Here is a 22,068-nt window from a genome sequence, read left to right as displayed (position 1 = left end):
CAGATGCCTATAACATAACTAACTATAACGACAAGCGCAGAAAACCAAAGACAATAAGAATAAAGAATGAGGACTAATAAAAGCAGATGAGCGATCAGGATGGTGACAGCCTCCAAATGTGTCCTATTTACATTGCTAATAATGAATCACAAGAGTCACTTCCTTTTTTGATCCCCCTGGTAGACCCTGCAGTATGACCAGAATTGTAGCACTGAGAAACATTTCCTGGCTTCTTCAATTTGATGTGTGTGTGTGTGGTTCCTTAGTCAAGCTTGTAAATAGGAACTGGGTCTTTAATTGTTCCTGATTTAAGTAGGTCATCTTCACCAATACACAAATCTCTTGTCTTTTTGTAAGCCAAGTCAGTTATTGAAAGGACATGGAAAATACTTATTACATAAATATGACCAAAGAAAATAATTTAACAGAGGACCACTCCCAAATTGTATGGCGTTACACAACCAGTTTCCATAAATCACAAATATATGTGCACTACAGGGGAGAGACTATCAGATTTTGTGTTTGTATAGTGCTTACCAAGTAGGTGTGCTGAACATGACTGGGTCCCTAAGGTGCTGCTGCACTATGAATAGCAGTATTAGCGTGAATTACCTCCAATGCAAACATCAGGCCACTTGCCTTTTTCATACGCATGCAATTTTCTTTTATGATTGTGGTTATTCCAAACATAGCCCATTGTTTTAGCAAACTGATCTCATCATAGGAAAAGTTTAAAACAGGCAAAGAAAAAATAGGTCAGTTCTTCCTTTGAAATCAGAGAGAAGTGTGTATTTGTAATATTTCCCAGGTTTATTTCCTTGGAGCAGGTTTGGCAGGTATGAGAGGAAGTTAAAGATTTATTTTTGGTGCTATGTACCAGATGTCATACCTACTCTTCTGAGACAGTTGCTTTTATCTCCAGCAGTACCTGCTCTAGTAGCAATGAAAAAAGTGACTTGAATCCCATTTAAAGCATGTAGTGTGCACTGTTCACATGACACTAAAGGAAAGGGAAGGCTTGTTTGGGAGACTCTAGGCAGAGTCTTTATGCGTCATCATAAAACAAACATGTTTGCATCCCTCTCAGCAGTGTTTTGTCTTTTTGAAGAAGTGATGAATTAATGTGTCCAAATCTAGAGCTTGCAACCCCAGCAGAGGCTGAAGGTCTATGAAGAAGTCCAGTTTGAAGTGACGTATTTATGTGGATGACTTTGTAGCATCCAGATAGTTCTTTGTATGGAACCATTTCTGGGGAATCTGGTGCTGTGTGTATTCCATTCATGCTGGTCTGAATCAAATGCTGCTCAGTATCTTGCCTGATGAGGCCCTGCTGGGTGGCAGAGGAACACAGAAAATGTAGGGCCAAATCCGAGTTCAGGAAAACACCACAGCTTTTTTTTACTTTTAATCTGTGGAGAATCTAGGCTGTGGTGCCTGGTCACAGAGGCATATACCCCCTGGGCCCTGTTTACTGAAATGCTCCGATAGCAACACAACATGATCAAAGAGAAACAGAGCCAGGGGAACAGTGGTGCCCATGGATACCTGTTAACGGGCGGGAGCTGAAGCACACAGTTGCCATCAAAGACACTACTGTCCTCTGCTTTGCTCTGCAGCACTTCAGTCTCCCTGCTAACGGGGCTCTGCCTGCCAGCTGAAGCGTGACTGATGGTTGAAGTGACAGTCCCAGTTTACTCCAGGTATGCCACTGACCTGCCTGACCTGTAGGAAAGATAAGGTAAAGGCAATTAAAGCAGCATGGTCCTGTAGCCTCTAAGGGCTATAAAAATGGAAACATGGGAAACAAGCTACATGAAGGAAAGAAATGAGGATGGGGGTTCACTGTTCCCCGCTAATAGGCTAAATCAGGAGTTCAGTGAGACTGAGATTTGACCCAGCAAGAGAAAGGAGATGAATAACTCATGATCGAAAGATAGAGCTGATATGTTATGCTAGAATCACTCTGTTCAAAAAGTCTCCTGAGCCATGGAGAACTGGGGTGGGCAAGGGTGAAGAGCAGATTATAGTGATAGGAGGGTATTGTCATTACATAAATTGGAGCGGTTCAGGTTTGTTTAACTATTTAATGTCATATCCCATTTGTCTTTTCTGAGCTTGCTTTGCTGTGGGATGGGGGAGATCATGCTGATAGCACAACTGGTGGTTTGTCTGTTTACTCTCTCTCTGTGTCCAGAAAATTAAGCACTGTGTCCTGCCTATGCTATGTTCAAGGTTTGGCAAAGAGCTTTTGATGGGTTTGTCAACCTTTTGGCCAACGCTTAATCCTGTTTCCTTTTCATACTACCCCTCCTGTACTAAAATGGGAGTGGTCAGGCTAAATAACAGTTAAGCTACTAGTGATTTGCCAAGGAGCAGGAGTACCATTAGTCAGTGGCCAGTTTCTAGCAAAGTGTAGTTCTCAAGATGAATTGAGATGCTTGTCTTTGCAAGGATTACTGTATGGTGAACTCAGAAATATGATACCTATCAGTTAAGTGCTGTTCAGAAAGCAGTAAAAGATTCACTTTAAAAATCAAGAAGCATGAAATAGATACTATTTCACTGGCACAGAGAAGGGGGAAATGCTAAGAGAATCATGTAATGGCTGCACAGTTGTTAGTTTCTGTGAATATAGTGACATTTGGAGATGTCTAGTATTCATTTGAAATAAACAGCAAAATAAGACTCGTATGCTATATAGTTGTCAAAGCCAGGCGCAGCAACCGGCTAATATGCTTATCAGTCAGGCAGTGTATACAGAGATATTCTGCTTTCACACTGTCTGCTGATTGGAGTTGGGCCCGTGAGGAAGCCAGGTGATTAATCTGCAGGGGTTTATTTTTTCTGAACTGTTAATGTCCTCTGTTTCAGAGCAACAGCCCATGGCTCATTAAGCAGGGAAGATTTGAATGCAAGTGTGAAGGGCAGCACACAAAGATTCTCCACACATCTCTTGTTTGAGCCTTGGAGATTAGAAAAGTGAAGTATTGGAGAAAGTTTGTCCTGTGCTGGGGCTGAACCAGTACTTTCTGAAAAGCAATGGTACTGTTAGAAAATACTTACGTATTTCCACCAACAGGGATAAAATCTAAAGCCACAAGGCTCTTGTAAGGTGGTAGTGGACACTTGGTACTTGCCCAGAAATGCACAGCTGCCACTTCAGCTGACCTGCTGTGAGAATCATGCTCTTTATAAATCTGTTGCTCCATTTCTTTGGTGATTACATCTCTCTCTCACTGCGTTCTTTCCACCCATACTGTTGTGTCCTCTGGCATCAGATGCTGAGAAAGCAAATGGGGCTGCTGAGTCTAACTGCCTCAACAGAAATGCAACAGGGGAAATAAATACTCAGCCTGAAAGATTTTGCAATATTAGATTAATCTTAAGGGGATCATCTTGAGGTTATTACCCACCATTTATAGGCTGTGTTGTACCTGTTTCTAAAATTAATTTCTGCCATCAGCTGAAATGTTTGAAAACATGTTGATTTAGAGAAAATATTTTTTTCTGACAATATGGTATTAAGCATTAATTTATTAACACCAGTAACTTTCTTGAGAAATAGGGAAGTATTTCAACATTGTTTTTGTAGGTGGGGAAACTTAAGGCTCAGATGTATAGATTTAGATCTGCATATTCTAGTGTCTGCTAATTAGGCCTTTGGCCCTTCTCACTTTCACTCAAGTCTTTTCCTCACCTGAATTCCTGGTCATGGAGCAGATGTGTCCTACACAGCTCCTGGCACCTCTCTGATTGCATCCTGTGAGCAAGTCCATGCTGGGAGGTAGTCAGAAGGATGGGTTATAGAAAAGGGGCAAGGAAGATGAGTGAATGACCATCTTGCTTCAGGCTGTAAGAAAGATCCGCTAAGCTCCCATTTTAAACCTAGGAATCCGGAGTGGAGGCTGGCTGCACTGGGACCAAGGCTCTGTGCTTCCACTCACACATGTTCAGATTGGACAAAGCAAAGACAATAAGCCAATATTGGAAATACAGACTAGAGTTGCAAAATCATGGGCTCAATCTAATAATTTACTGGCTCCAGAAACAGGAGACTGTTGTAATTATCATGGACAACAAGGTCATTGGAAACAGGAGTACCCAGTATAACAAAACAAAGCCTCCCCAAAAGACCTCTCAGTCCTATGGTGCTCTGTAGGCTGCTCTATAGGCTGCTCTACATGTAACTATTACATTATTAGATATTAACCCATGATCTGGACTCCCACTGAGCTGTGGAGGTGCAGTGACAGTGGGAAAGGATTGAGGATGCTTGTGAGAAGGAAAAGCAAGCAGCTTTTAAGGGTTTCTGGGCTTTGCTCTCTGCTGAACCTCTACTGTTTTTTTCTTTATTTTTCTCTCCTGTTATGCTTTAAAGTTCTACTGTAAACAATTAGAGGAAATTTAGCAATAATATTGCCTGTGGAGACTAGGAAAGTAAGAATACATTCTACATCACCACTTCCCTTTGTGTTTTTTATCTTGTTTATCTTTGATCAGCTGCAGATGAAATAATCAGCTAGCTGATTTCCCATATAGGGCTGCCATTCATGCTGATGAAACTCTGCTGACATGGGAGTATGCTCTGTAGCAGTCTAGCAGTATCCTTTTCTTATTCCAATATGCTGACAGGTCACTCAGGGAGACTAAAAACTCTATTCTGAAGTGGAAAAGAAACTGCAATTTCAATTTTGTTTTGATTTAAAATTTTCCAGCTACCTATCAAGACCAAATCCATGAACTATTTACTTAGAGTAACTGAAATACCCCTATTTGAAACAGTGGATATGCAAGATTTAGCCATTAAAGAGTTGGGGTAAAATTAAAATCCCCTTCAATAATAACTAAAGTCTGAGAAAATCTTTCAAGAAAATTAAACACTTGATCAGAAAGAGAGAAGGGTAATTGTCGAGAGCATAAAGATTAAACAGGAGAGTTGTCTCAGAGAATAACCATCAATGATAAGTAGCAGGCAGTTAATAATATCCCCTCAGGGATCTTCTTTTACTCATGTAGGTTTTTGGACAAATACAATATTACATTTCTTATAGTTAAAGCATGAGAGAGCTTCATGCCATTCCAGAGTAGCAATAAAACTTTGGTTAAATAAGGACAGCTGGAGAGGTGGGGAAGGGGGTGACCCAGAAGCTGAAACAATGGGGAACCAGTGATGGTTCTCTCCAAATAACTCCTTTTTAACCCTCAGATTCTGAGACCTGTTCTTAGTCTCCCTGACGTGCCTCTTTTTTCATATCCATAGCACTGTATTAATTCTGAGATTTTGTATGGTATTGCCCCTCATTATATAGCAGCTGAAAATGAATGAGAGACCACGTAGACTAAGGGTGTGATTCCATGTTGTAATTCAGAGCTGGTTTAAAGCTTGAACATAAAAATGGTTGAATTGGCAGAATTAAAGGGATGGTAATCTGCAGCCAGGGGAGGGTGCATAGGATGGAAAGGATGGGAGCAGGAGGGTCTGGGGAACCTCTCAAGCCAGCTCTGCAGCTGGAGAAACTGTAACATGAAACAGCTCACTTGATCTCTCATTTTTCTTCTCTTACTCTCTCCTTCTATGTAATTACAATAATAAATCTTTTTGTTCCTTAACCATCTTTTGGCCATTGGAAACATTTAAGAATTAATGCAGTTCTCACACATGATGCACATGTTCTGCATGCCCCCTTGTGTCCCTCCATTTATTCATTTATCATGTACACACAAAATTCCCATAAAATATTAATCTGAAATACAAATCTTTCTTTGCATCCTGGGAGCATTTGCATATAGTAATGTTAACGAGATTATTAGTTCTGCATGCACAGTCTGTGGACTGCATACAGGGCCAAATCTTTCTCAGCAACTACGCTGAAATCGGTGACAATTTCAGAAGCATTGTTTTCATATTAAAAATGCTGAGTGGAAAGTGACAGTTTCTAGAACTGAAGTATTGTCCTTAAAGAAGAGGAGTTGAAGCTTAGTCATCTTTTTTTTTCTTCTAAGAATTCCTCTGTAAAAGGAATTTTATACTGTTCTATATTTCTGCCCAGTGGTTCCTAGTAGATTATTACAGTCTGGAAACAAAGGGATTTAATTTTTATTTTAACAGTGCTGAAATCCATGGGGAATCTGAGCATTCTTTTCTCTTTCTTCCTTGTTGGGAACATCAGGAGTAGGTACCCATCTGCCAGTTGGGGCTAGGTTGTCGTGGAAGGGTCAGAATGTGCTGGTGTGGGTGGACCAAAAATAATTTAGTGAGGCTGGAGAAAGCATCATTTTCTCAGAGGTTACAGAGTGAAAACTGTCTGAGCAGGCACTCGGTGACATGGAATTCCCAGGAGGATTCTCCTGTGGTGGCAAAAATCTCTGCACCTCTCTCATGGGTAGGGCTGTCCTGCCTTCCACAGAGGCAAGCCCTAGGGCACCTTGGAGGCCTTTGGAAGCTGTCGGGGGTGGGAGGGCAGCCCTGGCAAAGGGACATGTCTCCTGGCCTAGGCTTTACTCTGGAGGGAGGCAGGGAGGGAGCCAGGGAAGGACAAAGGGGAACAATTTTGTCTGAGCCTGATGATACTGCACTGGCCTGCTTGGATCCTTCACCTTCCAAGGCAGACTTAAGACAAAAAGTAGTAACAACAATGAAAGATGTGTTCTTTGGACTGCACTTAAGTCCCACCAGACACAGAAAAATCAGGGCACATTACATGTACCCCCTTCCCCAGGTTCAGTTCACCCCCTAGCAAGTAATTTTGTTCTTGGTGGTAGATTGGTAAAAGGTTGTCTTTCCCTCGGTGAAAGCCACTTCATTGGAGATTTCCAAAAGAGTTTTACTGGGAAAGGCCCTGCAGCTGAAGTTGGAGTTTTCCTTCTGCCAGGACAGGGAGAGGTGAAGAGGTGGTTGCCAAAGCTGAGCAGGTCCCTCCTGCCAGGTGTCTCACCCCTCAGGGGAAGCTGGGGCTCTCAGCAGGGAGCATGTAATAGGTCCCTGGTTGCTTCTTCTGGGTCTCACAATGCTCTGTCTGTGCTGCAGTAAAATCAAAGCACTTCTTAGTGTTTCAGCAAACAATGTATTTTCAGTTTGACTTTATTTCTATTCATATTTAGATGTTTGTAGTTTGTAAAAACAGTCAGTGCTTTACTGTCTACAGGAACAATGCCATTGACCCCTCAACTCTGAACTGTAAAGCATTCATTTGGCTATACAGCTTTTAAAAATATTATAAACGAAGCATGTGAGACAGCCTCCACAGCTGGAGTTAAGCACTTCCACGTGCTTGCTGAATCAGGGACCAAGTTGTTAGAAAGATCTTCAGGACTGACTGGAGATCCATAAGAAATTGTCTTAACTTAACCAAGCCATCATATTTCTCTTAATCACTACTACTACATCATCTTTTTTCATTCACTCCTCCTTATTCATGCTTAAATGAGAAACATCTGTTTTCATTTTTCACATTGTTCTCACACATGTGAGTAACGGTATCAAACATTTTTTTTCCCCCGCACTGTGAAAGAATAAATTAGTGTTAAGTTTTGTGAAGTGCTTTAAAACACTAAAGCAAAACATCTGTTTCAGCTGCAGGTCATTAAGATGAAAAATCCTAGTGTGTGTGCAGTGCAAAACTGCCAAAAAATTTATCAGCCCAAGCACATTTCTTCACCTGTCTTTTACTATAACAACTGAAGATGGTGAAAGGACAGTAAATCTTGTCCTCAGGAACAGAGCAATTAAAAGTCCTCAGTGCTGTAATCCACAGAAGTACCTTGTAGTAATGAATCCTGGTCTGATTTGGAGATGTCTGGAGGTTGTTCCAGTGTCGTCGTGGTAGACTTCAAGCTGAGACTCTCCTTGACCTCCACATCTTCCAGCCAGGCACAGCATTGTGCAGGATTGCCTAATCCCCTGTAGAAGTTTGTGTTACTGAACTTCAGCTGAAACTCCCTCCCTGTGCCCCAGTCATTTAAGATTTGGAGATTGTTTCCAGAGCAAGTGGCCAGAGTAAAGCTCAACTGGCAAATCTACTTTACAGGTGAACTGAGATGCTCTTTACATGCCAAAGCCCAAATGTAGATGTCTGTGTTCCTTTGTTGATAATGATCTCCTTTGTAAAGCACTTTGAGGTCTAGAGATGAAAAGCCAATAACTACCTAAGAGCTTGGCTATTAATAAATAAAATAATATTAGCGAGTGCTTTCCCTGAGTTCTATAGGAAATGCCAGACCTTTTGGGCAGGTCCTGGCAGGCAGGTAATAGCTTACTCCTACAAGAGGCTGAGTCCACCCTTGTTCCCCTCTGTCTTTAATTAAAAGGTCCAGATCCTTCGTAAATGTAAAGGTGGTGTTCAGCATCTGGCAGGAATGGGCTCCACAACTGGATGGGGGTTTTCTAGCATCTTAAGAGGAAATAGTTGTTTGTTCTTCCAATCTGCTAAAGCAGCAGCCAGTGCAGTGTTGAGCAATTCTATTGCATTGTGCTCACACCCTCCCTGGAGCAAATGAGTGGGATAGTCTGGGGTCTCTGGCGGCCCTATACACTTTTTTAAAGAAGTATTGTGGCTCCCATTTCATTTAAACCCTGAGTTTTTGAGACAGGAGACGGTATACATGTTGCTGCACTGAATCTGTTCACCTGCAGCTCTCCCCACCCCCAGCTTATGAGCATGATTTCCTTTTATGCACTGCTCTGTCACAGCTTGGCAAGTTTCCCAAGACAATCCATACCAGAAAGGAGAATATGGCTGCTGAGCGACGTAGACAGGAAAAATGCCTTATGTAACAGATTAATTTAAATACTATGAAATGTTGAGACAGGCGAGACATAACTGAAAGCAAAATGCAGCCCTTAATCTTTAGCACCAGTTCTTTTGCTTGTCCTTACCATCATCGGCATCTAATAGTCACTGACTCTCTCCATTCACGTCTCCATCTTTTTCAAGAAACTGCCTGCGGCAGAATGTACGAACAGCTTGGCAAGCGGTTTTAGGGGCAGGGTTTTTATTTATTTATTTTCTACTAATTCCTCATGAGCATTCCCTACTAATATGCCCGTGGCATCATTAGGTGTTTAATGAGAGTGACATTGCCTGAATATTATTGTTTTTATAGCTCATTTTGTTTTGACAAGTCTTCAGTTTTGTGGCAGTTTATAGTGTGCAGGCTTCTCCTTCCTATATCTGACTTACAGGATTTGTAGAAATATTTATCACAGAGGTATTGTCATAAAACCTGAAATAATTAATTGTCAACATTCATTATGTACAAGTGCAATATATGTTCAACACCACAGTAGTTTAATGACATCAATTAATTATTTTAGTATATTTCTTTGGTATAACTGAAGCACCAGGAGTAGTCCAATAATGGCCATGTCTTGGATAGCAGTTCAGTGTAATTCTGCAGATAACAATCCTATTTGGCTTCTTTCAGCAGTTCCTCAAAAGATCAGCATGAACACCAGCAGGTCGTGGATCACAGTCCTGTTCCTCACATCCAGAATCTTGATCATTCTATGTTGTGCTTAGACAAAAAATGCCAGCATTGTACCTGCAGAAAACAAGACTGCTAAAATTATGTCTTAGATAGGTGCACATAATGTCGTTTTACCCCCTGCATTTTGTCTGCACGTTGGCTGTGCCGCATCCATTTCTTTACTGATTAAATTAAATGGATGCAGGTTTTGTGTACAGACAGGACCATAATTCTTACTTAGGAATATGCCATCTTAATTTACCATGTCGTATGGATGATCAATGCTGAGTAGTGCATTTATTCAACAGCTGTGTCTATGCAAGAAAAATGATATTTTTAACACACTGCCTAATGTCCATTAAGTTCTCACTTTTATATTATTTTCCAAGTGATTTTACCTGGTTTAGGATGCCAGTGCATGTTGTCTTACTGCCACAGCGGCAGAGCCTTTAAAACAACTAGCTGCTGTCATGAATTTAGCTTGCTTGCCTTTACTAAGATGAGGAGAGTTGTTGAGAAGAAGGACAGTGAAGGTATTCTTGCTGCTTCCTTGTGTAATGTGCGTCCTGCATGACATTAATGGGGAACAAGCTGCCAAGCTGCACCTCTCTGCAGTCCCTTTTCTCCTCCCTCCACACCACAGCATGACTGCACAACTGTTCTGCTTCTGGGTTTTCCCATTGCTGGTTAGATGCTATAGGCCACAGAGGTCTACGCCTCTGTTCCTAGCACAGCCACAACCAGTGGAGCTGCACAGCGCCAGGAGCAGACGATGTTAACAAAACTGTAATTGTATACATAGCTACTGTTTCAAATGTTCATATCCTGGCTTCCAACATCTCTATTTTTATGTCCTTGTTTATATTTGATAGCAGTTACAGTGGTTAACTGGCTTTATTTTGGAAACCTTGACATTTATTTTGCCAGTACTGAAGCTGTGAAGATCAGAAACAAAGATGTGCTTTTTTTACTCTGTTTCTTCTGATAGATTTTGTCATTTGGCAACCATTGTTCTATTACACTTTGCAGAATTTGGACAGGATTCTGATCTCCTGCAAAGTGACGCACACTTATTAGAATGCAGGAGCAGGTTTGGGGCCTTTTTTCTGATACATCATGCTGAGTGCCATGCAAGAGAAATTAGAGTCTGTCTCTTACTATGTGACCAAACAGCTGCAGGAACTTCTAGTGCGTGCTTTTAGATAGTAGTAAAATAAAAATCGAAATAATATTCCAATAAAGCAGAATGTAAAGCACAGGCTCTCCTGCAAGACTCCCAGGCTTTAGAAGAGAATGATCAAATCTAGACCAAGCTAGCCCTCTTACACTGGTAGTTTCATTGAAATAAAATAAAAAGGAGACATTTATGACTCTTCTACAAGCTCTTTCATGACAGTTTCTATTTCCATAGTCTCTTTTAAAATTCAGCCCAGTGTAAAAAAAAAAAATTGTAATTTCTAAATTAAATGAAACACAGGACTTAAGATTTTTTCACTCCCTGCCTCAAAGGCATATTTTTGAAAATCATATAACCTTTGGGAGAAAGGATCCCATAGTTAGGATGCATTGCAGTTGACATTGATACATACTACATTCTGTATTAGGTTATTTTTCCTTTTAGGTGCACAGGTAAGCACTCACATGGCATTTCCAAATAAGCACTGGGGAATTCCCCAAGCCATTTAATTTTCCTGCGCCTACTGGGAAACAGGATTTGTTCAGTCAGCCTCCCTGCAAGTAAAATATCCTCATCCCACTCAAAATAAAAGAACTGCCAAATGTAGGGAGGACAGCTAGCTTTGTTCTTCTGTCCAATAGAAGTGCTCCTGTGCTACTGTTAAGACTCTATTGCCTGAACATCGTGTATCCTCTGGGGCTCCCTGGGAGTGCTCCAGCTAGCGTGTTGTGGGGAAATCCCTCAGAAACCTTCTCTGTTTCCCCCCCACACACACATACAGTCTGGATCATCCCCACTCCTCAGTGCCTTTCCCTGAAGCACCCCTCCACCTGTCCAACAGAGCCATATGGCTTGGCCTTTACACTACAGCTCTGCACCTGTACGCATGCCATACCTGCCCAGACCTGTTCAGCACCATCTGGCTATGCGGCCCTCTGGTTTACAGTGCCCTGATTGCCTCACCAGCCCAGTCCTCTCCACCTGGCCCTGGGTTGCCATCTGCAAACACTTTGGCCTTCTCACAGTCTTCCTCCTTGGAAGGATCCTTGGGAGGCCACAGTTACAAGCCAAGCCTTTCTTGCTTCTGTTAACCCAGAGAAGGATCAGCCACCTTCCTTCCCAGAAGGAAGAGTGACCGGTTTCTCCATACTGTCTGTAAAGCCAAAGGAGAGCACTACAGAGTCTGTTTCTGAAGTGAAGGCCTCAGTGGACCATCTCAGAATGGACTGAGAGACCGCAGAGGTGCTAGCTGTCCCAGGAAAGGGATCAACAGGTTTGCTGCAGCAGCATCAGAAGGGTGGTGATCGGTGAGGCTTTTTATATAAAGGTAGGGGTGTGCAGGTTGCAGGTTGTATGTGGTATGAATGTCCTGATGTCACGTGAGTGCTAGAAAGGCCTCACATGGTATCCTGCTGATGTTGTGGGATAGATGTGCCTTGTTTGCTGTGCCATGCAGCATGTAGGGGCAGCCCCTGTGCAGCTATCTGGATTCCCAGCATCTCTGCATTCAAGGGCTCTTCCACTAGCTGTTCCCCCCCAAGCTGTACTTTACAGTGACCCTTTTCAGCAGGAGGAATGTTAAAGGGCCAAGGTTAACATATGCCTGGGGTTAGAAATGATGGCTTTGTGTCCTGAATGTTCACTATCATTTCCAGCCCTGCCTTCTTCCTAACACCAGGTATCAGCTCCCTGAACAACTATGAAGCACTGTGATCTCCTGTTGGTGGGTCCTGCACAGCAAAAGCAGTATGTCCTCTCAGATGGTCTTTTCAGCCTCTCTACTCTCAGTGTGCTGGAGAGCTGTTTGATCAACACAAGCTTTGACAGTCAGGCATCATTAATTTTCCACAGCCTACTACTTGAAACTCCTGAAAGGACGGGCTGTCACTGTTCCTCATAGCCCTTGCTGGCCTGAAATGCCTGCTGCCCTGTCCTGCTGCAGCACAGGCGTGCTGCATGCCTTGAGCTACTGCTGTCCTTCCTTGGCCTGGGATTTAAGTTCTGTCAGCTCTGTCAAGAAAAGAAAGTACTCAAAATATATAATAATCTTTTTTTAAAGGATGAGATAAACTATAATGCATCAATGATGGAAGTGATCATATACAATTCATGCTTAGTGAATACCCATTGTCTTAAATTAATCCTAATAAGCACTGGTTTCCCCAGCACGTGCCATTTTAACAGTCATTGTGAAAAGCTGTGCAATCACAAATGTGATGACATGCTCCTCTTTTTTTTTTTTGCCAAGAAAGCATAATTGATAAAATGTGACAAAAAAGTGGTTATTGCTTATTCATAAATGGGATACTTTAAAAAATACTCTCAGTCTTGCATAGATTGGGTTAAATGACTTGCTGATTAAGACATCTAAGTGAAATATTAAACCACCTTTATCTGGCTCCTGTTAAGATTCAAAATCAGGATTCTCTTACGCAGAGTGAGTAAAAACTGTTCAGCTGTTTTAAAGCAGAATATAAACATGGTAACTCAAAGCCAGAAGTATACTGGAATGACAATTTACACATAACTTCTTAAAAAAGAATTTTAATAAGCTCGGGATGGAATTAGAGAGACACATCTGATACACTAGTAGATAGATTTGAGTGCTTCCTGAGAGTGTTCAGACATAGCTTCTTTTGCTGAAATTCCCAAAGTGAAACTACTCTGCTGACTATTCCTGCTTTTACTGATACCTTATTTTTACTCTATGAATTATCTGCATGGCCTAACTAAAAATACACTTTCAAAGCCTTGCCTGAGTCCATTTCCACACAATGACCTATGAACACATTGTTGGAAACCAGAGCCAAGGGCTGTGAAACTGGGACAAATTTTAAAAGTGAACATGACTGTTCTAAGTTTCTTCATTCTTTCTTTTGTCTGAGAAACTTCTACCCAGCTTGCATTTCAGGATACTGAAAAAACTATTTTACAGTTATTTTAAATACTAGGAAAATTAGTGCTAGAATTTTTTGTCTTTGAGCCTGGCTGGCTGAAAGTTTTTGCTGCTATTTCACTCGGCTTACAATAAGACATTATATGTTCCTATGAGCTTCACACTAAAAACAGTAGTATTATAATACAAGATCTGCCTGCAGATCCCAAACCTAAGACACTATTTCCTGTATGGGATAATGGCAACGGAACTGCTGTTCAAAATAATTCATATGAGAGTTTAGGTGGGATGTGATCTGGAAATGCTGGCTGAACAAGAGAGAAGCAAAAATTTTAATACAGCTTTGATCATTGAACTGAAGATACTTTTTGGCAGATAGAGTGCTAATGGATGTGGCCAAGCTGAGGAGCTAGATGCTTCTCCCCTGTTGGCATAGACAGGGTCCGGCAGGGAGGTTGGAAAGAAGAAACTTACTGCGTAACAAAACTCGCATTGTAATGACCCTAGGTTGTAACTTGGTCTTTTCATTTTTGTCAGATTACCATGCCATATACTGACTCTGTGCAACCACAGGATCCGATAATTTTTCAAAATTGCATATTAACTCTAAGACTGTGTAAAACTGTCACAGTTTTATATGGTTGTGTGTGTGTCCCCCTTTCCAGGATTCAATTACAAAGATGTCAGTTTTCATGCCCTGAAGATATATACTTATCTATACAGTACAATATACTCTAAAAAAGCTTTTGTAGTTTTTTTAAGCTTTATCTCTGATGTTGGAAAACTGAGCCATATTCATAATTAATTGTCTTGATCAAAACCAAACTCCTTACAATTAAGAAACAAACAGAAGGTATGGCATATCAGACTTTCTGCTGCTGTGATCTTAATTAAACACAAAATAAGCTCCTCAGTACTTCTACATTAATAGTAATAAAGTGGTTTTTAGCTTTCTTTACTTCTCCCTTAAATATGATTATTATGTCTTCCCATACACAAACCTCTGGTGCTTTACAAACAAACAATAATAAAGATTTACTTAATTGTTTCTTTCATGCATAAGGACAAGAGGGTGTATGTCCATCCAACTTAATGAAAGAAATCTGACGTAGCAATTGCCGACCAGGCAGAACAGTAGGAAGTTGTGGGGAAAAGAAGGTGGTTTGAAATCCTGCCTGGTATGTATTTACACTAATACACTGGCAACGATGTTGACAACTGAAGAGATGCTGTTCATTTTTCAAGTGCTGTTAAAAATGGCACCTGCTTCTAAAGGCAAAGGTTTTTGTGGAAGATGTCTTCACTTGGACCCTTGTCCTGACTTCCATCTAGCCAGATGGCTCTGAAGTACAGAAATGGTGGGCGTTGGCTGGCAAAACCTTTTCCTTTCTTTTCTGTGAGGGTGCTGAAATGGTGTTCAGTTGAGGGAGGTGACTTTCCTTATGTTGTGCTACCTGTGTCCCTCACTGTGACATGTAGAAGTCACAGATTTGGAGATGGAGTGTGCCTGAAAGAATTACTGTTACTAATTCCCCACATTAACATTCCTCAGGTCTAATACATGCTGTAGACATGGGTGTGACCCTAACACTAGTGGGTGTAGGGAGAAGTGGGGTGTGACACGACTGGGAGACCTGAACATGGCACTTAGCAGGGTCTAGTGCAATTTCGTTCTCCTTAGTAACTTTGCCGGTGTAGGACAGTCATGGCGAAGGTCAGGCATGTGGTCAGTAGAGGTAGCAGCTGGACCCTTTTTATGCCCTGTGCTCTACAGGGATACATTAAGCTTGCAAGTGTGACACCTGAAACAGAGAAGTTGAAATTACTGTCTCTGTCTTCTCTCTGTGTGTCATTTTGGCACTGTAATGTGAACCAAATCATTGGACTGCAGTTAAGCAGAGCTATGAAAATTTATACCTATTATAGCTAGGTCCTTTCTATCATCTGCTGAAGGCCAGTTTATTGCCACAGCTTTCTTCCTCTCCCACTGAATTATAATTCATCAACAGACTCAGGAAGAAATCTGTTATGGTTTTGTTGCTGATAGCATATTTTCATATATTAATACTTCCTGTGCGTGATGCAAATGGCAACCCTCCAAGGCAGTACATTGTTTTTAAGAGGGTCAGTGCTATAATATATGGTGGTATTTTCCTGCACTAATCTGCTTTCTTGTGATCTTCGAATTCTGCAAGACTTGAGCTCAGTAACTCGGGCATGAGAAGACAGATGTCAGAGCCTTCTGAAGGGGACAAAGATGTAGGCTTAACTACCATTTTTTAATGTGGGATGAATTAGAATAACAAGAAAAAGAAAATAAGCATCAAGACCAAGGTTAATTAATTTCTACTGATAATAAATCAAGGATTTGTTGATTGATAATGCTTATTATGGTGGTACCTGAGGAGCAGAAGACAGTGCTGCCCCAGCACCTGCTCCTCTGATCAATGGCAGATGACAATAACACTCCTTAGTGGTGAGACTGAAAACAGGAGACAACTGTGGGAGGCTGGGTATGGAGCTGCTCTCCTGACAAAAGCTGTTTTGTAATTGCTAGCACAGGCCTAGCCAAGGGGGCAGGTCGACGCAACAGACCCAGTATTTCGTACTGGTGCCTATGGACAGAAGCCTAGCAATGGGAAACAGCGTGCCAGTTGTCTTTATTATGTAATGTGAGAAATCTTTTCCTAGCTGGGAGATTTAAAACTCTTGTAACAGTACAACTGTTCTAAAGTCATTTCACAGTGGCAGGCAGTACTGTTCCCCTAGGTAGAGTTTCTAAATGTCCTTCCATTGCAAAATATTTTATTTCACTGTTAAGAGAGCCATAGGTTTTAATGGCTACTGGCTTTAATTTTAGCTATACATTCTTACTGCCTTTATCTTGTTTTACTGGCAATTCTAAAAGTTTAATGGATAATGACAAATATGGCTAGAATATCTTGATTTATAGCAGAGACTAAATTTATATTAAATTTTTTTTTCTGTCTGAAAAATAGATGAGACCAGACAATCCTCTTTAATTAACGTTGACAACTGTATTTCAAAAGAGCCTGTGAAACAAGCAAGCCAACAAAACATGAATCAACAGCTCAAACAACAAAAAGTTAAGAAGTCATTTTTCCTCTTTCAATTTTTACAATGCTGAAATAAATCAAATTGCTCCAATTCATTTTTATTAGTTCTTCTAAAACTCCAATGGAAATCATGTTAATTACTGTTTGTTGAAACAACCAGTACATTGAGTTCCTAAATTTGTTGATATTGGTGAAATGAGTACTGTATCTTTGTAAGGAAGGCCAAGAAACCAGAAACTTCTCCGTAGGATGAAAAGCAAAACTCTGTGGCAAATTGAGCAATAACACACAAATATCTTTCACATCATGTTTCTGGGGCCTTGTTTTTGTAGTTATAAGGGCCTGAGGTCAAAGACAAGACAAACTTTATAGGTAAAGGTAGGATATTTTATTAAAACGACCATCTTTGCTGGAAAAAAAGCATTATGTCTTGGGTACTCAAAAACTTCTCTACTTTTTCAGTTTATAGTAGTGGATTTAATGAAAGATGCTACTTTTTCCTATAAACCCCACTTTTGTCTGTAATTCAGACATCAAGGATCATTTCAATTTTGAAAATGTTATGAAAGACAAAATTTTCTACCAAAGGCTACAGTATAAAGATGAGATCAAAGTAGTAAATGGAGAGGGGAAATGGATGAGATAAATGCAATGTATCTATTACATGAGTGCATTACTATTTTGAAAATCATACAGGCTTAAATTGTTCTACAACTCAAAACTATATAATTTAATCTTTTATCTGTTGTTGTTTTGGTGGCTATATACAGGATAAGCAGAATATTTTGTTATTGAAAGAAATGTGTCAACTGAAAATGAAATTTTCAAAGAATGATGTATATAGTGGCTATATTTCCATGGTGAAGCTTTTTGCATAGAGTTAATGAAGTGCTTGGGGTCCTAGGGAATAAAAGGTGCTATATAAATGTAAGAAATTATCATTAAAAAGTTTTTCCCTCCAGGCATTTGGGATTTTGCTGTGTGTGTTACAAGGAGGCATTTGCAGTCTTCTTTCATTCAAAATGCTTCAGCTTAGACCTGCTCCAACTCTCCCTCTGCAGCTTCAGCTACTAAAATGTTTATACGAAGAAACAGTTTCTAAATTGGTTTCAGTTAATCATACTTTGCTGGTAACATGAAAGAGCCTGTCTTGGTTTAAGCTTTCTATAACCATGTTGAAGACCAGGAGGAATTAGGTAGTAACCTGCTCTCAAGAGTTTTTTCAAATGCTCTTTTAACCATTTTTAGGCCTTGTCTGCATTGGTGGAGAAATAATACAGGACACAGCCAGAATTCCTGGAAACAAAAAGCCAGCTGTGCAGTATCTGGCTTAATTTTCAAGAATTGTATTGTATAGTCCTTTACTGTCTGCACACGTTCTTTCACTGACCTTGGAGTGCCTCATTTGGGGGCTGGTCCTAAAATTTCTATTTTGTGCACACACGCAATCCCAATTTTGCATCATTTTGTGTATATTTCTCAAGTCTTCTTAATCCAACATCCAACCTTTAAGATCATACTACTTTTCACATATTATAACTGCAAAGCTAGTAGAATTATAAATCAAAACGAGTTCTGACACTACTGGACGTAATCTTTTCCCACATTGCCATTTTGATGAAATGTTGCAGTTATGTGCTCCATGAATTCACGCCAAATGTCAATTTTTCTTTGGATCCACAGATTGTGTGAACCATAAGCATTTTTTAGAGTCTACTCCTGCCCATGAAATTGGGCCTTTTAGCCCAAGTAGTAAGTCAAGGGATTAAACAAAGTGCTAGATACCTTTATACCATAGTGCTAGATACCATAATAAAATTGTGAGATGTGGCAGCATTAGAACTAAAGTTGAGATTTCCTTATGCTAACCATTTTATTTTTTCACAAATAGATGTGAAATATAATAAAACACTGCATCTTCTTCTATAAGTTAATGCTTGTATAAAATTTGGTGTTTTCCTTAAACTATGAATTGAAGGAGGAATTGCGGTTACTTAAAAGTGATGTGCTAGGGGACAAAATATGTGTAAGTAGGTGTGATGACCTTAAAATTATTTGGTACTATAAAAATATATGATAGCATATGAAGCATAGGGATAGTACTAATATTTGCCTTTTTGTGTTTTTATTGTTTGTATTTTGGTTAGTATAGAGCACATATGAGCAAAAATCTTGGAAGAAATCTGTGGATTATTTTTTTCTTGTGTTTCAGAGCAGTGGAAAACTGTCCATACATGCTCCAGAATGTCAGAACTTGATTTTATAAATGTGTCTTTTCAGAAAACAAGCTTAATTCTCAGAAGAATAACATTATCACTCATTAGGGGACTGAGTGCTTTAGGGTACTATTAATGAAATTCATAGCCTTTTGCCTGTGGGCTATCAGTTTGAATTCAGTCTAACTGAGTGGAGATTAAAAATTGGCCTATTTAATGGCCTTTTAGTCATCTCTAATGAGATGAGTTTGGTGGGTCTAAATCCCATAACATAAACCATTCACACTGCCTTCTGCTAACCAGCAAGCTCCAGAGAAACCCCAAAATTTAATGTATTCTGTGAAAAATTAATGTCTGGTACCATGAAAAAAAACAAGTAAAAGCAAAAACCTTGATTTACACTAGTTGCATGAGCACTAACAAACATATTATGTTTAAATATAGAATGTATAGTGATTATAACATAAAGTTTATAAATCAGCACATTAGCTGAGCATGTGACATATGTTGCTGCACAGCTCTACAGAATGTAACCTGACAAAGACTCCCAAAGGGGATATCTACACCTGTGCATAAGATCACACCAACACATTAAATGTTTAAATGTCTCAGGGATTCATTTCTATCAGAAAATACAGGTTCAGAACAGAAACCTGGATAGTAACTGAAGTTATAGAAAATTATGCTGAAAACAATGACTGCTCCATTACTTCACAGCAGAGTCAAATGCTTCTAATCTTTTCTTATGGATATTTAACTTAGTCTTAAGAAAATATTAATGATGTTTCCAGAATCCTCTAGAGAATAGATGCCAGGTTTTTTCACCCATACCATAGTAAAATGTTTACTGATGTCCAACCTAAAATTCTTTCAGTGCAGTTTGAAATTGTTAAATTTTGCCCTGTCTGCAATGGATTTTGTGAAAAATGTATTTTTGTCCCCATGGTCTTTTCTTCTCTAGACTAAAAAATCTCGAGCATTCCTATTTTCAGTTAGGGTCATGTCTATTAAAAATGTTGCTCCCCCCCCCCCCCCCCCTTGTACTCTCTCCTATTGGACTTTTTTGAAATTTTTTTTTTTTAAATTCAGAGCCCAAATCTGAACAGTACTACAGATAAAGCTTTACCGGTATTAAATATGATAATTTCTTTGTATGTCTTAGGTATGATGGTTCTGTCTACACGTTTCTCTGTACTTTTTTCACAATGGTGTGAAATTGTCAGTGCATTGTCTGAAATTGTCTGTGATCTGCTCTGATCCCCAACCCCTTTTCTGAAGACCCAATGTTTATTTGTCTGTTTCCAGTCCTGAAATTGTGCAATTGTTATTTTCCTGTTTAAATGCTGAAGTTAGCACTTGTATTTATTCCATTGCATCCTATTTCTCCAACCAATTTGTCAAGAACGTTTTTAATTATTTTCTTGTCCTGCCACATGCTTCCAGCTCTGCCAGTTTGGGATTGTTGGCAAATCCAACCAACATACACTGTACTTGTCGTTCACATAATTAGACTTTTTACCAAACTCAGGACATACCCCCTCCAAGGAAGCGTATTTGCTATATCGTGCTGTTTGTCACAGGTGGAGCATTGCTGATGTAGTTTTGCACCACTGCAGAGTCATTTCATTACGGTGAGTATTTTGCTTGCACAATTGTAGAGTTCTCTGAGATGGCATCAAGAGCCTTACTTAAGTCGAGCTGTAACAGATCTACTGCTACTCCCATCCAAGGCCCGTTACAGTCACAGCATGGGATGGGTTTGGCTTGATATGATTTTCTTGACACATCCGTGTTGGCTCTAACTTATCACTTCATTAACTACCATGTACTTAAAAGACGTGCGATTATTTGCTTCAATACATTTCTGGGAATAGAGGCTGGAATGATTGACAGTTCTTGGCTCTACCTATTCCCCCCCTTTTGAATTGTATGTGCTGTGTTTTTCCTTTTCCTCTCTCCAGAAATCTCAGTTGTCTTCCTGAGCTCTCAGTGACGACTGCTCACACCTCTAAGGCTGCCTTAATCAACTTCTCACTCTAGTGTGAAATCCTCCGGGCCCAGCAAATCTGAGGGAAAAAAATCTAATTTATCAGAGCAGTCTCTACTTTACGCATTTACTATTCTCCCCGGAATCCCTGCCCTTCTGAATCAGGGTTTGCCATCAGCAGCATTAATCTGAACAAAAAATGGCACCGGCCGCTTTCTCGGCGTCGCCTGGCAGCCCCCGGCCCCCCGAGCAGACCGGCAGCCCCGGGCAGCCCCGGGCCGCCCCCCGCTCAGGTTTCCGGTACCCTCACGCCGTTCGCCTGCCGCGGCTGGTCGCGGAGGCCGGCTTTGCCCGCTGGCACGGCGCCTCGGTACGGCTCCGCAGCACTTGACCTACTTTTCCACTTTCTGTGGGAAAGGCGCCGCCGGGCAGCTGGCGCGGTGCGACCTCCCGCGCCCAGCGCGCTGCGCGCCTCGGCGCAGGTGAGGGGAGAGGAGAGGAGAGGAGTCCGCGCCGGGCGGGCACCCGCTGCGCGGGCGGCCCACGGTCTGGGCAGGTCTGTCAGGCAGCGGCCCGTCCACCCGTCCGCCGGCGGGGCATCGCCTTCCCACCCGCAGCGCGCTACCGGCAGCGGGCCGCGGCGCCCGGTGGCTGCCGCGCGCGGCCGTGACTGTCACACACCTGCCCCCGGCCGAACGGGCGCCGCGGGAGGGGGTGGGGAGCTGCGGCGCGGGAAGGCCGCGCGCATGCGCGTTCCGCCCCCGGGACGCGTGTGCGCCGGGGGCTGTGTGCGTGCGTGTGTGTGCGCGCGTGTAGCCGCGCGCGGAGTGGCCGGGGGGTCGGGAAGCTTGCGCGATGACGTCACGACGCCGCGCGCAGGACGTAACCCCGGCGTGACGCACACCCCGGCGAGCCCGTGAGTTTCCCGTTATGCCTTTTTTTCCGCCCCCCCCCCCCCCCCCCCTCCCCCCGCGCGCTCTCCCCCGCCTCCCCGCCGGCAGCCGGGAGGGGAGGGGAGGGGGCGCGCGCGCGCCGCTCCGCGCGGCGCCGCGTGGGGTGGGGGCGGCGCGGGCTGAGGCGGGCGCGGCGAGCCGGCCGCCCTAGCGGCGGTTGGCGGGGAGGGCGGCTCTGCCTCCATCCTGCCGCATCGGGGAACATGGCGGCCGCCTCCGACCTGGTGCGGCACCGCGACTCGGCCGCAGCCGCCCGCGCTGCGGTAAGTGGCCGGGCCGAGGCGGCGGCGGCGCGGC

At 42.0% G+C, this 22,068-nt stretch overlaps 1 protein-coding gene across 9 annotated transcripts in view; it reads left to right on the top strand.

The window, feature by feature from the left end:
* ZNF644 (zinc finger protein 644) overlaps positions 1–22,068 on the top strand; it is an 81,314-nt gene that overhangs the window by 7,383 nt on the left and 51,863 nt on the right. For 2 of the 9 annotated variants that reach the window (XM_056356419.1, XM_056356417.1), the window contains one exon: positions 1,617–1,700. The exons of 5 other annotated variants lie outside the window; for them this stretch is intronic. The gene's annotated coding sequence lies outside the window, so the exon portion shown is untranslated. Of the gene's footprint in view, positions 1–1,616; positions 1,701–21,585; positions 21,735–21,819; positions 22,035–22,068 lie in introns of those variants that run through there. 2 more of the 9 variants (XM_056356415.1, XM_056356416.1) reach the window with 2 other exon arrangements.

This window comes from Falco biarmicus, chromosome 11 (genome assembly GCF_023638135.1).
Source record: "Falco biarmicus isolate bFalBia1 chromosome 11, bFalBia1.pri, whole genome shotgun sequence".
Lineage (NCBI taxonomy): Eukaryota > Metazoa > Chordata > Aves > Falconiformes > Falconidae > Falco > Falco biarmicus.
The sequence above is the reverse complement of the archived record's forward strand: the minus strand, read 5'-3'. Positions and strand labels throughout refer to the sequence as shown.